Below are 14,383 nucleotides of genomic sequence, written 5' to 3'. Positions count from 1 at the left end.
GATTGGTAGGGAATTTGCAGGGAAGTTGGTGGGTACACAAAAGTAAATGAGTATAGACAGTAACTCTGGTGTGCAAACTTTCTAATAATAATAGTGATATAAATCTGGATGTTAAGTGAAACATCCCCAGATAAAAATATGTATTGTCCAATGTCGATGATCTTGAATAGTTCTTTGTCATGAGGATTTTAGCAGCATCCCTGGCTTCTACCCTAGAGATGACAGTAGTACATTTTACCCACAAGTTGTGATAACCAGGAATGTCATCAGATATTTCCAAATGTTCGCTGGAGATCAAAATCACCCCCAGTGAGGACCACACACTAAACCCCTTTGTGGTTCAGTTTCCTAGCTATGCAATGGACATAACCCTCTCTTCTCACCTGCATAGAGGATTTGTCTTCTTACCTTTTCCAAAACCTGCTGGTTTTCATTCCTCTACTGATGCAAAAGTGGAGGGGGCATCATATGGGAAGAGCCCTGGCCCATGTCAGATCAGACCCCTCAGCTCTGACTCTACCACTAACTTACTGTGTGACTCAGGACAAATCACTCAACCTCTCCAGGTCTCACTTCATCTTTAAAACAAAATTTTATCTCTCTGCTCAAACCACATTTGTTATTCCCAGTGGTAGCACATATATCCTTTTATTCTTCAAGCCAATGTTCTTCTTTCTTCTGTTTTTTTTTTCTTTATAAATTCAGTATCTTATTTTGTTCTTATTTTGAGTTGCTGTTACTTCACTTTGATGTGAAAACCAGAAAAGTTTATGACAATCTGGACAGCCTTGGGCTATTGGATTTTCCCAAGAGAAAGAAAGTCTAAAAATCCTGTAATCTCATTGTCGGAGGATTGGGTCTGAGATATTATAACCTTACATAAGCTAACCTTTATTTAGGCTCTTCAGAATTCTGAGTGGTGCGTTTTCCTAAAGCCACACTGCAGACTGATTTTAGAGAGGAAAATTTTAAATAGAGGCAATTAGAAAAAAGAAGAAACTTGTCCAAAGTTATACCTTCTCCTTTAAATTACATTGCTTGATTGTTGTTTTCTTTCTACTTCATATCTGATATGACAGTCCCCACCAGGACAATTGCCAGGAAATGTGCCAGGAAAATTGTAGAAGGAAACTTTGTGCTGTCTGAAAATTTATTTTGTTCACAGGGCATTAATAAAGCATTCCATTGCTGGCTCTGAATTACTGTGAAGAAACCAAGCATGGACTCGGAGCCTCTGTCAGACTATCTGAACAGTTATGCTATGCCATCTGTGACAAAAACAACACAGTCCTGGGAAAGGGGAAAGGCAATGACAGTATAGTCTGACATTACTGCTGGGTGGTTACCTGTCCCGTGACTGATTGGATTTGGCAGCAAGAGTGGGCAGAGAGGTTCTCCAGGGAGACACACTGCTGCTTCAGTGGTCACTGTTGTGGGTACCACCTGCTTTTTCTCTGTGAAATCCTTAATATCTCACCTCTATTCAGGTTCCCTCCTTTGGGTTGAGACTTGATCAACAGAAAGTCTATGTTGAAATGCACACAGAACCAGTACATAAAATCTGCCAAGACTCTCCAGGGGTCTTCTAGGTGAAGAAGCCCTTGAGAATGATGTCACTTGAGGTCACGTAGCAAATAAATGACTGATCTGGAAAAGATAGTGTTCTTACTGTCAGATCATATTACCTTAGAAGGCCACTACCAACACATCAGTACTAATAATACAATTACTACATCGAATTAAGTAGTTGTCTTTTAGAGAAAAAAAAAAACAAAACAAGGGAATGGCATTCAGAATAGGTGAATTTTGAAATAGGGAATAAGTGATAAAAGGTATAAATCAGAGAATTATTTTTTTTAAAGATTTTATTTATTTATTCATGAGAGATACAGAGAAAGAGGCAGAGGGAGAGAGGTAGAGACAGAAAAAGCAGAGAAACAGGCTCCACGCAAGTAGCCTGATATGGAACTCAATCCCAGGGCTCCAGGATCACACTCTTGAGTCAAAGGCAGACGCTCAACCATTGAGTCACCCAAGCGTCCTTAAATCAGAGAATTCTAAATAGTTAGAGACATTGAGTGTCTGAGGAAAGAGTTCCCAAAGAGGATGAATCATCAAATATGGTTTGATGGTGGTATTGGTGGTTGGCAGTGGTGCCAGTGATGGTGTTGGTGATGATTACAATCATAGGGATAATTGTGATAGTGGTGATGGTGGTAGCAATTGATGTGATGATGCCAATGGTAGCAAAATACTCAATATTAACTCATCATTCAACAGGTATTTGTTGAGAATCTACCAGTCTAGATATTTGGGTACCTTTGTAGAGCTTATAGTCTAAAGAGCTTATAGTCTAATAGAAAAGACAGGCTGATGAGTAGAATATGTCAACACAGCATGACATATTCTGATGAAATAAGCATAGAGTTGTGTGGGAAACCAAATCTCTCGAGCTTTGCATGTTTTCCCAGGACTAAACACTGACCTAAAGTGTTGGGATATTGGACAAAAAGTAGAAGAATGACTGATAAGGGCCCATAGCAATAATGAACTATGCTATTGTTCATGGGAACCCCTCTCTGTGGTGGAAATTATACCCAAGAGCCAGTCACCAAAAACACTGCAGGAAAATGTAGCTGGGGGTAATTTGCCCCTCAAGGGGCTTAATTCAATAATAATATTAATAACATTAATATTAATAATATAACATTATTGAGAAATTTTGGAAGGAAAGAGAGGAGAAACAATGTCAATATAGTTTCATATTTTAAAATTCCAGTCTTTATACTATTGCCAGCCTGGACTTTCCTGCTTCCCTTGAGATATGCACATTTATTTTTAACCCTGGTCTTTTGCTAATATCGAACCACAGTGCCATCATTAATCCCCATTAATACCTTGTTCTGACTGTGCCTTTTGGGAACTAACTCAAGATTGAAGTTTTTTTAGCCAATCGATGTTTGGTGTACTTTTTAGTGTTATTAAAAAATCTTGGACTCCAGCTAGTAAATCAAACTGACCACAACTAGAGTTAGGTCCTGGAGTTTCTTAAGGCCCAATACAAGAAGAATGACTGCAGACTTTGCAGACAAGATGGACTCCGGGGCTTCTGATCCCCCAACATACATGACTATGGATAAACTGAAAATAGAACTATTTTTTACCTTACCCATTTTGCTTCCACTTCTCTTTGTCCTAGTATTTGGACAGGCTTTTTTTTCTTTCCATACTTAAAAAAAAAAAAAAAGTACTGACATCACTCCTGTGATATCTTGCCAAGCAGTTCCAAAAGAGGCTTACTACAAAACCACGTTTTTATTTTTCTCCAGTTGCTGACTTTGGCATCTTACTGGAAGCTTCAAGTCAAGCAAACCTCTTCAAGCAACCAACTAGTACAACTACTCAGATTGCATTTAAAAATTCACTTGGGTTAGACATTCTAACCCTCTGTCATCCCAAATCTACTCTGAAGTCAGAGATAACAAGATAAAGTCTATTCCCTAATTATACAGACCAACCACAGCATAATTCCCTAACAGTTTTATTTTTAAAGAAATAAAATAAAGGTTTAAAAAGCACCATCTAGTTGAGCCTATGCTGATAGCAACTAAAAACGCCTTGATTCGCATGTACTAAGGACCCAGGTGCTTAATGGCCATTGTCCCCAGTCATGCCACCACTGAGGAGCTTTTTCACCTTTCCCCAGAGGCACCTTAATTTTGGAAACTTTTCATCTATCAAAAAAGCATGACTATGTAATAATAATTTGTTTCCCCATTCTTGTGTCAAAGATTTATATAATTTATATAATTGTCAATCAGAACTTCTATTGGTGTCTGTAGTCCCTTCTGATCACTACCACCAGACAATCCAGGAGAGCACACTGAATGTGATTTGGTGCCACCTTTGTAAAGGTAAAGATACCACTTCCTTTTTATGTTTTGGAAGAGTGACAAGGGCACATACACCTGCATTACTAACTTTACTGAAGCCTGGGAGTTAAAAATTTCTAGGCTGGTGACCATTGCCAGAGGTAGGCTTCGTAATGGATTTGAGTTCTCATCCAGAGTTTCTGGGTTGACAATTTGTTTGGATTTCATATTTTAATTTTTTACCCTATACTTCAGGCCCAGGATAGCAGAAAAAGAACCCTCTGCTACTCTTTATAACTTCTCCATGGTGACACACCTCGATCAATGGTGGCAATTCTGGAGAATTTACAGATTAGGATTAATGAAAAATGCTATTGTAGTCCAACAGCATAAAATACTAAAATACCTATTCTAAATTAAACCCTTAAAATCGGAGTCAAGTTAATGGAATCAAGTTAAAATTGGAGTCAAGAAATGCCTCCTAAGCATGAGAGGCATTTCTACAGTTCAGAAATGACCGAGGCTATCAAACTCTGATCTTAAACTTAACATACTATCATAATGTCATCTTATTCACTAGGGATTTTCATTTTTTGCTTTTTGAAGGATTTTTTTTTTTACAGTTAATGAATACATTGGAAGTGGATGGGTAAATAGAACTTACACAGCAACAATGCTTTCAGAGTTACTACTGAGAAAATGTATTTATTCCATAAACAAATAACATGCAAATGAAGAGATTGGCTCTCAGGAAGTTAAATCACTTGCCCAAGGTCACTGGTAGAACTGGAAATGGATGTCAGGTTGCTTGACCTCAGATTCCCATACACAATGTTATATTTCCCTGAATTTGTCCTCTTTCCATATCACATGAGCTCCTTTTACAAGCCTTGTCTGATTCAATCCTTCTCTTTGAGGCCTGGGGGTCATGGGGAAAGGACAATGAACTGACATCATTTTTTTTCTCTTATGGTAAAAGTCAGCAAGGTAATGAAGTTTCCAATTGTGGGCAAACAGCTTGATTTCTCAATTATTAAGGTTGCTTTTCTTATGCCTGTTCTTCCCATATTTTTGGAGAAAAACAGACGTTTATTACCAACCATCTCTCGAATGTGATAATCGTAGTCAATCTAAAAGTCTGCTCTGCTTGAATTGCTTTCCTGGAATGAGGTTTCAATGCTGCACCTATTTTATAATCACATAGGCTATTTCTGAAACATGAGGATGCTTTTCAGCACTCTCCCCACTACCACAAAGCTGTACAATCCAGGCTGCCCTGGTCTCCTGGGACAGCCACCCCCAGGGCTGATGGATACAATGCAGCAAAGTCTTCAGGATCCACCACACAGTGTTATGCACTTTGGGTTCCCTCCACACTCTTTCCTTCCCCTCCTCCTCCTGACAGCTTTCTTTTCCTTTTCCTACCCTGCCTTTTTGCCCTTCTCGTCCATCTATTACTTTCATTTAGGTATTTTTGGACGCCTGTCTGTACCAGCCCTACAGCATGTAGTATAGCAATGAAAAAAGCAGACACTCAAATAGCTTAAAATCACAGTCTCTCTCCCTCTCTTTCTCTCTCTCCCTCTCTCCCTCTCTTGCTCTCTCTATGTTTGGTTCTTTCTCTCATGATTATCAATTAGTAAAATATGTTTTAGCCAAATAAGAATCCTCAGTTACTAAGGGAACAAAGTTAATAATCTCTAGTTGTAATGGTTTTCATGAAAAATGAATCTAATTACCCACCCCTGTCAGAGCTTGTGTGGAGTACCTATACCAGAGGCCATTTGCATAACAGTGGTTTTATGCTTTACCGTATAGGTTAGGGTTGATTCCATGGGTTTTTTCTTTCCTGAGGTAAAGTTTACATCTAGTGAAATGTATGGATATTAACTGCAAATTTCAGTGAGTTTTGATTGAGGTAATCACTATCACAAAAATACAGACATGATCTTCAGCCCAGAAATTTCCCTTGTGCTTTCTTCTAGTTAATCCACACCCCATAGGCAATTGCTATTCTGATTTCTTGCAACAGATTAGATTTGCCTGTTCTTAAACTTCGCATAAATGGATTCATACAGTATGTACCTTTTGGAGCTGGCTTATTTTACTCAATCAGTTGTTGCATGTGTCTTTCATGTGTTCCTTTTTATTACTAAGTGGCATTTCATTGTATTCTAGATCATAATTTGTCTATCCATTCACCTGTTGATGGCCATTTGAGATATTTCCAATTTGGAGCTACTATGAATAAAGCTGCTATGAACATTCTTGTACAAGTCTTATACATATGTTTTTGTTTCTCTGGGGCAAGTAGCTCAAGGTGGCATGTTTAGGTCATAGGGGTCCATACGTGTTTAATGTTATAAGAACCTGCCAGTTCTCCAAAGTGGACCACTTACATTCCTGACAGAAATACGTGAGACCTCCAGTTTTTCCCCAGCTTCACCTTTTCTTGGTGTTTCAGCTTTCTTAATTTTAACCATTCTAGCAGTTTTATAGTGGTATCTCTTTGGGGTTTTAATTTTTATTTCTCTGATGACTAGTGATATTAAGCACCTTTACATGCATTTATTGCCATTCATATGTCTTTTTCAGTGTGATATCTTTTTAAGTCTTTGCACAATTTCTTTTTTTTTTAAAGACTTCATTTATTCATGAGAAACCCAGAGAGAGAGGCAGAGACACAGGCAGAGGGAGAAGCAGGCTCCCTGCAGGGAGCCCGATGCAGGACTCGATCCCAGGATCCCCAGGATCACACCTTGGGCTAAAGGCAAACACTCAACCACTGAGCCATACAGACGCCCCTTTGCCTAATTTCTTATTAGATGGTTTGTCTTTTTATTATTGAGTTGTAGCTGCTCTGTATATACTCTGAATATATGTCCTTCGTCAGATGTGTATAGAAGATATTTTTTCCCCCAGGATATCACTTGCCAATAAATTTTCTTAATAGTATATTTAAGGAACAGGAGTTTTAAGATTTTATAAAATTCAATTTTTAAACTTTTTTTAAAGAATCCACCCTAGGAAATAATGTTATTTCCATAAGGTCATGAAGATATTCTCCTATGATTTGGGGGAGCTTAACAATTTTAGCTTTTACATTTAGGTCTGTGATCCATATTGAGTGCCATTCTGTGTGGTGTGAGGTAGGGGATCAAGGTTTATTTTTTTTTTCCTGGTTTATCTATTTATTCAAGTAATATTTGTTGAAAAGACTGTTGGGAAAACTTTCATTTGTCACAGACTTTCATTTGTTAAAAAGGCTATCTTTTCCTCCACTGAACTGCTTTGGTAATGGTTGGAAATCAAATAACTCTATAAATGTGGATCCATTTCTAGACAATATTCTTCCATTGGTCTATTTGTCTGTCCTTATATACCATACTATCTCAATTATTGTAGTGTTACAGTAAATCTTCAAATTAGGCAGTCCTCCAACTTTTTTCTTTTTACTATGTTGTTTGGTTATTCTCCTCCATTTCAACAAAATATCTATTACATTCTGATTAACTCATTTGCCTTGATCTAAGAAATATTGAAAAGTGACTTGCACACACTTTCCACTGACACCATATTTATTCATTCAGCAGAACTTTTTTTTAAAAGATTTTATTTATTTATTCATGAGAGACACTGAGAAAGGCAAGACACAGCCAGAGGGAGAAGCAGACTCCCTCTGGGGAGCCCACTACAGGACTAAATTCCAGGACCCCAGGATCACACCGTGAGCTGAAGGCAGATGCTCAACCACTGAGCCATCCAGGTGTCCCCATTTAGCAGAACTTATTGATTATTCACCCTGTGCTGGTACTGAGGATACATAATCAAATAGCATTGTATCTTCCTTTCTACAATGAAAGTCAAGATAATCAACCAATGACACAAGGCAATATGATAAATAGGAGAGCATTACGAAGCAAAGAATACTATGTGAGCACAGAGAAAGGACAACCAAATCAAAGTGATAGATACAGATTTCTAGAATGAAGCCAGATGAGTTGCAAAGAATTAGTAGGCATGCACCAAGTAAAGAAAGGGTTTGAGTATGGAAGGGCATTCCAGGAAGAGAGAATGACATTTCTAATAACACCAAGTCAGAAAAAAAACTTGTTAAGTCCACCACTGTGAAAATCCAAGATGATAATAGATGGCTTTCTTACTCTTTGGATCAAAATCCTAGCTATTAGAGGTGTTATAAAAGCTCCAAAGGGATCAAAGTTGAGGATCCAAGCAAAGGAGGAAATAGGGTTCTTGCTACTTTATTTCTTTCTCTCATGTATTTGCTCTTCTCCCTCATACTTGCCACCTAACTGGACAAATGATAGGGAAGACAAAAGAAACAGATCTCTACATTCCTAGATCAATGAATTTTCAAATTTTACTTTTTGGAACCACTTTTTTCAAGCAAGTATCACTTGAATCCGAAAGAAAGAGAGAAAGAAATAAAAAGAAAGAAAGAAAGAAAGAAAGAAAGAAAGAAAGAAAGAAAGAAGCAGAGCTTTTGTCATTGAAGCTAGATGGTGCCTGAAGCTACCACCACCACCACTCAATCATCTCCTCCTCCACCCCCAACACAGTGACTGCTGAGCTGCTTTCCCAAATCCCTAGAGTGTCTTAGGCACAGTTTGACTTCCACTATACCACTTCCACCTACAGCTAAGATTGATCACCACTACATTGTAGCTGGGGGCTTGTGGTTCATAAAACCTGGAAAGAATTTTACTCAAGGAGTCATTATTTTCCTTCTCAAATTTAACTCTCCATCTTGGAAGCTCATTCATGTTACCCAAAATTTATATCCAGTGGTCTTCAAGAAACTGTTACAGACAGGATTAGGTATTAAAACTGTATTCTACAAGAGTTACAGAAATCCTAGCCTTTAGGAGAACATAACTTTTAACAGTGAAATTTAACAGAATATAATAGCTTTCTTTATGACAAAGAAAAGTTATTTCATCATAACTGCATACAATGTGCACACAGTATAAGAAAAATACCTTTGCATACTTAAAAAGAAGCATGAAAACACTGTAATTATATAAAACATAAACATATATATGTTTCAGGAAATTGGAGCATTAAGAAATGTCACTATTTGCTGTTTTTCAAAATCAGGTGAAAATCGGTCCAATTCCCCAAGACCAAAATTGGAGAGAAGTCCAATAGTGTTTATGCTTTAAGGCCCTCCCTGTCCTTTGAATTGTACAGGAAACTAGGGCTTATTCTGATCCTGGGGTGGAGGTCTACCCAGTATGACCCCAGAACCCAGCCTTAACATCACAGGAGCTACTGTACTGGCAGTTCCACTTCAGAACCAAGCACAGGCTAGTCCTCTGGCAGCCACCCCATTTAAAAGGCTTCTCACTCAAAAAGCACGAGTTCCTGAATGGATTTCCAACAGTCTCCAGACCCTGATGGCTCAATTCCTGAATTGTTGGCCTCAAAGAGCATTGCCTCTACCTTTCCCCATATCTGAACAAACCCAGTATAATCACTCCTCATGGGCTTCAGTCTGGAATTCAGAGATGCCCCACCCCACTGAGCACAGAAGATATTTTAACTGTTCTCTCTCCTAAGGTACATACCCGGGAAACTTCTAAACATGTATAAAATTATAAAGAAAAAAACATCATGTGTATATCCTATTTTAAGAATTGAACACAGTAACATCTTTCATATCTACTTCCAGTCTCTTCTTATGAAAGATCTTTTTAAATTTTTTGGTTAAAAAACTTATAATGCTTGGGGCACCTGGATGGCTCAGTCAGTTAAGTGGTTGCCTTGGGCTCGGGTCAGGATCCTTGGGTTCTGGAATTGAGACCATCCAGCTCCCTGCTCAGGGAGGAGTTTGCTTCTTCTTCTCCATCTGCTCCTCACCCTACTCATGCTCTCCCTCTGTCTCAAATAAATAAATAAAATCTTTAAAAAAATTATACTGCTCTCTAAAAAAGAATTTAGACAATTCAGAAAAATGTAAAGATGAAAATCTTCTAAAAATCTTTTCTTCAAAAAAACCCCAAATTGTACCACCAGGAAATAACCATTATTAATATTTGATGTACATCATTCCAACTAGATACATAGATATTTAAGTAGATAAATATTATTTTAAAATCATAAATGATATACTATCAATGCTAATTTAAAAAAATGTTGCACTTCTTACAGCTTTGTTAAGATGTCGTTAACATAAAATAAAATGAGCATATTAAAAGAACACATTTTTAAAAGTTTGATGTATCCATGAAATCATCACCAAAATGAAAATAATGAACGTACCTATCACTACACAGAAGTTTCCTTTGTAATTTCTCCTTTTAACAACTCTCTGCTTTGTCTACCATCCCCAGGCAATCACTGCTCTGCTTTCTGTCATTACACATTGATTTATATTTTCTAGAATTTTACATAAACATTACATAAATTATGCAGTATGTACTCTTTTGTTTAGCTTCTTTCAGGCTTCTTTATCTTGAGATTCATTCATGCTATTGCTTGTATTCCTTCTTATCCATGAGTAGTGTTCCATTATATAGAAGAACCACAATTTTCTTATCCACTTACTTGTTACTGGACATTTGGGCTGTTTCCAGTTTTTTTCCTCCTACAAATAAAGCTAGGGTTATTCATGCAAAAGCCTTTATATACACATAAGCTTTTTTTTTTTATTTTTTGTCTTAAACACCTAGGAGTGGGATGGCTGGGTCATATGATAGGTGTATGTTTAATCTTTAAGAATTTTGGCAGAATTTTTAACTGCCAAAGTAATTATACCATTTTACATCACCAGCAGCAGTTGTTTGAGAGTCCCAGGTATTGGCATCTTCCCCAACACTTGATATGATCAGTCCTTTAAATTTTCGACTTTCCAGTAGGTATATAATATTATCTCATTGTGGTTTTAATTTGCATTTCCCTCTGACTAATGATGTTGAGAATCTTTGGGGTTGCATTGTTTGCCATCTATGTATCTCCTTTGATGTAGTATTTGTTCAAATATTTTGCCTGTAGTTTTAAATTTTGCTCATTTTCTTATTACTGAGTTTCTAGTGTTCTTTACATATTCCGAATTCAGGTCATTTATCACAAATGTGATTTACAAACATTTTCCATCACTTTTGGACTTACCTTTGCATTCTCTAAATGATGTCTTTTAAAGAGTAAAAGTTCATAAATTGATGAATGCTAATTTGTAGATATATTCTTTATAAATTATTTTTTCCTTTCTTTTTTTTTGTGGTATTAAATCTAAGAGATCTTTGCCTAACCAAAGTTATAAAATGTTTTTCCTGTTTTCCTGTAGAAGTTTTATAGTTTTAGGTTTTATATTTAGGTGTATGGTCCATTTTGAGATTTTTTTTATATGACATAATGTATGAATCAAAGTTTATTTCTGCATATGACTATCCAATTGTCCAGCATTATTTGTTGTAAAGATTATCCTTTGAAGAACACCTGGGTGGCTCAGTAGTTGAGGGTCTGCCTTTCGCTCAGGGCATGATCCTAGGGTCCTGGGATCAAGTCCCACATCGGGCTCCCTGCAGGAGCCTGTTTCTCCCTCTGCCTGTGTCTCTGCCTCTCTCTGTGTGTCTCTCATGAATAAATAAATAAAACCTTTAAAAAACGATTATCCTTTGATCACAAAATTATCTTTATGATCTTGTCAAAAATTATATTTATAATTATATTATAACTATATTATATATTTCTGTATATATTAAACATACCCATATATTAAAATATATTTTAAAATATTATATATTAATACATAATGTATATATTAAATATATCTATATGTTAAATACATATTAACTATATTTCTGGAGCCTGTTTCCGTTGCTCTGTTTGCTTGCCTTTATGCCACATGGTGTCATGCTATTCAATTTAAAAGCAATATGCTTAATTGTACTCAAATTATATTTAAAGTTTCATTTGATCTTATTAAATTTTGCTTTCACAGAAATAAAAAACTGAATTGCAACAGAAGACATTGTTAAATGTCAAATAAATGTTTCTTCACTACAATAAATATTATTTCTTAACAGATCCTTCGAAGATTATTTAAAAACCATTAAAAATAAATTAATTGTATATATTTACAGTATGTTTTAATTTTAAATGATGTCAATTAACTAGGAGAGACCAACACATTAAAATGTCAGCACTTCATTCTCCTTCTCCCTCTTAATTTTTTTAAAATGTTATTATCATATTATCGAGTTTTAAAATTCAGATTCATTCTGATACTATCATTCCCAAAGGTCTTTAAACTTCTATGAGTTTTTCTCATCACTGGATTTTTAAAAAAGATTTTATTTATTTATTCACAAGAGACACAGAGAGAGGCAGAGAGAGAAGCAGGCTCCCTGCAGAGAGCTTGATGTGGGACTCGATCCCAGGACCCAGGGATCACACCCTGAGCTGAAGGCAGGCGCTCAACCACTGAGCCACCCAGGTTTCCCTTATCATTGGATCTTTTACCACAGTGTCTTTGTTCCGGGGTTCTTTGTTTGATTCAGCCCTTAATTTTATTGGTATCACTTTTTGAGTAGTTTGGTTTTAATGGACACTAAATTCACCGATATTCTTCATGTTTGAAAATGAGTGTTGGCTGCCTTTACCCTTGCAGAATTTCTTAGCTGTGCATGAGATTCTTGGGTCAACCTTACTTTCTCTCAGGACTGTGCAAATATTGATTGACTGTGTTTACCTTTGAATGGTGCTGCAGAGCAGTTTAAAGGAAGCCTTATTTCCTCCCTTGTTGCTAATTTGCATTTTCTGCCTATATGACTGAACAATTATTTCTTTATTCTTAAGTACAATTAGTTTAATTAATTAAAGCTCTAGAGCAATGAGAATTCTGCTTCAAATCACATTAGAGCACCGATTGTTCTTTCAAAGTATAGATTCAATTTTTCCTCAATTAGGTAAAATTTTCTTATATTGTGTCATAAATATATCTTCTGCTTCGTTTGTTATCTATTTTCTTTTAGATTTTATTTATTTAGAGAGAATGAGAGAGAGAGCATGAGTGGGGGTAGGGCAAAGGAAGAGGGAGAGAGAGAGAGAATCTCAAGCAGACTCCCCACTGAGCTGGGAGCCCCTACAAAGGTCTCGATCCCATGACCCTGAGATCATGACCTGAGCTGAAATGAAGAGTTGGTCAGTTAACTGACTGAGCCACTCAGTCATCCCATTGTTGGGTTCTCTGTGATAAAGATACTAATTATCCATATGTTCTATTATCCTTGTTTCCATAACTATTACCTCATCTCCAAATAACTTCATCTCTTTATATTTTTCTTATTATTTCATTTAACTCAAGCTTTTCTTCTATGTCATTAATTTTATTTTTTACCAGCATCTACTGTTTCTTATAGTTTGTACTTTTTACTTTTGGTTCCATGATGATGTGATTTGGTTCTCAATTTGATCCTTTAGGTCTATGATCTCCTAAGAAGTTGTGAGAACGTTCCTTTATGTTCTTTAATTTTATTTTCTTCTATGTATTATTTTTTTCATATTCCGTCTCTCTCTCTTCCCTTCTCTCCCTCTCCATCTTCTTCCCTCTCTTTCTCTCCCTCCCTCTCTCCCCTCTCTGTCTATCCCTCCTCACTTCTTTTCTTTTTATTCATGTCATACTTGCATAATTCTCCTCCAAGTGTCTTATTTGCCCTAATATAGTGTAGGTGAAATCTTGACACTTCCCAATTAAAGAGTAATTTGATTTTTCCTCTGAACTACAGTTTGAGGCCAATGTTTTTCATTCCATCTACTTTTTAGTACCCTGAGAAGGTTGGAGGGGGAGGGGAGGGGAGCTGAAGAGATGGCAACGTCTGTTAGAGTATTCGGGGCTCTGCTCTTTCTTTTAAGGTTCTGCTAAATTTCTCATCTAATAATCCATCCTGCCTAATTGGAGGTGTATCTCATTTCCATTGGGGTGGATGGTTGCACGGGTAAGTCTCAGGCTTGATGTCACCTCCCCACTCTAATCCCAGAGTGTTTACCTCTTTAGAGATGTAGATCATTCTTACCCATTTCTCCACAGCAATTGTTTCCACTGTTCTGCTCAGAAAAAAAAATAATAATCAGCATTTTAATTCGACTAGTTTCTTTCCAGATTTTGAAATACAAATGAGAAGTTACAAGATTTTGTGGATTTGACAATAGGGCTCCTGAGAACTGGTGGTGAGGGTCAGGAGCTAGGCCATGTTGCCTATTTCAATCTATAATTCTCATTTTTTTTTCCTGGAACCAGCTTTTGAAGTTTACTGAATTATGTTATGCCACTGAGGTTGCTGATAATGACTTTTATGGGGACTAGTTCTTTACTTTTCCCATATTGTAGGTTAATTATGGTAAAACAATGTAGTGCAGCCTTAATGTGGTTGAATAATGCTCCCTGTCCAAAGTCATAAGCAACTTTGTCTCCTAGACCATCAATGATGTGAGTCCAAGACATTTCATTCTGACACTGGTCAAACAAACTCTGAGTTCATGACAGTGTA

The 14,383-nt window shown here is 36.7% G+C and overlaps 1 protein-coding gene across 2 annotated transcripts in view; it reads left to right on the top strand.

Annotated features, from left to right (window-relative positions):
• Nucleotides 1-14,383, top strand: part of F13A1 (coagulation factor XIII A chain) — a 162,479-nt gene that overhangs the window by 77,096 nt on the left and 71,000 nt on the right. The gene's annotated exons all lie outside the window — the stretch shown is intronic.

The sequence above is a fragment of the Canis lupus genome, chromosome 35 (assembly GCF_011100685.1).
Source record: "Canis lupus familiaris isolate Mischka breed German Shepherd chromosome 35, alternate assembly UU_Cfam_GSD_1.0, whole genome shotgun sequence".
Lineage (NCBI taxonomy): Eukaryota > Metazoa > Chordata > Mammalia > Carnivora > Canidae > Canis > Canis lupus.
Note: the sequence above shows the minus strand (reverse complement) of the source record. Positions and strands in the feature narration are given on the sequence as shown.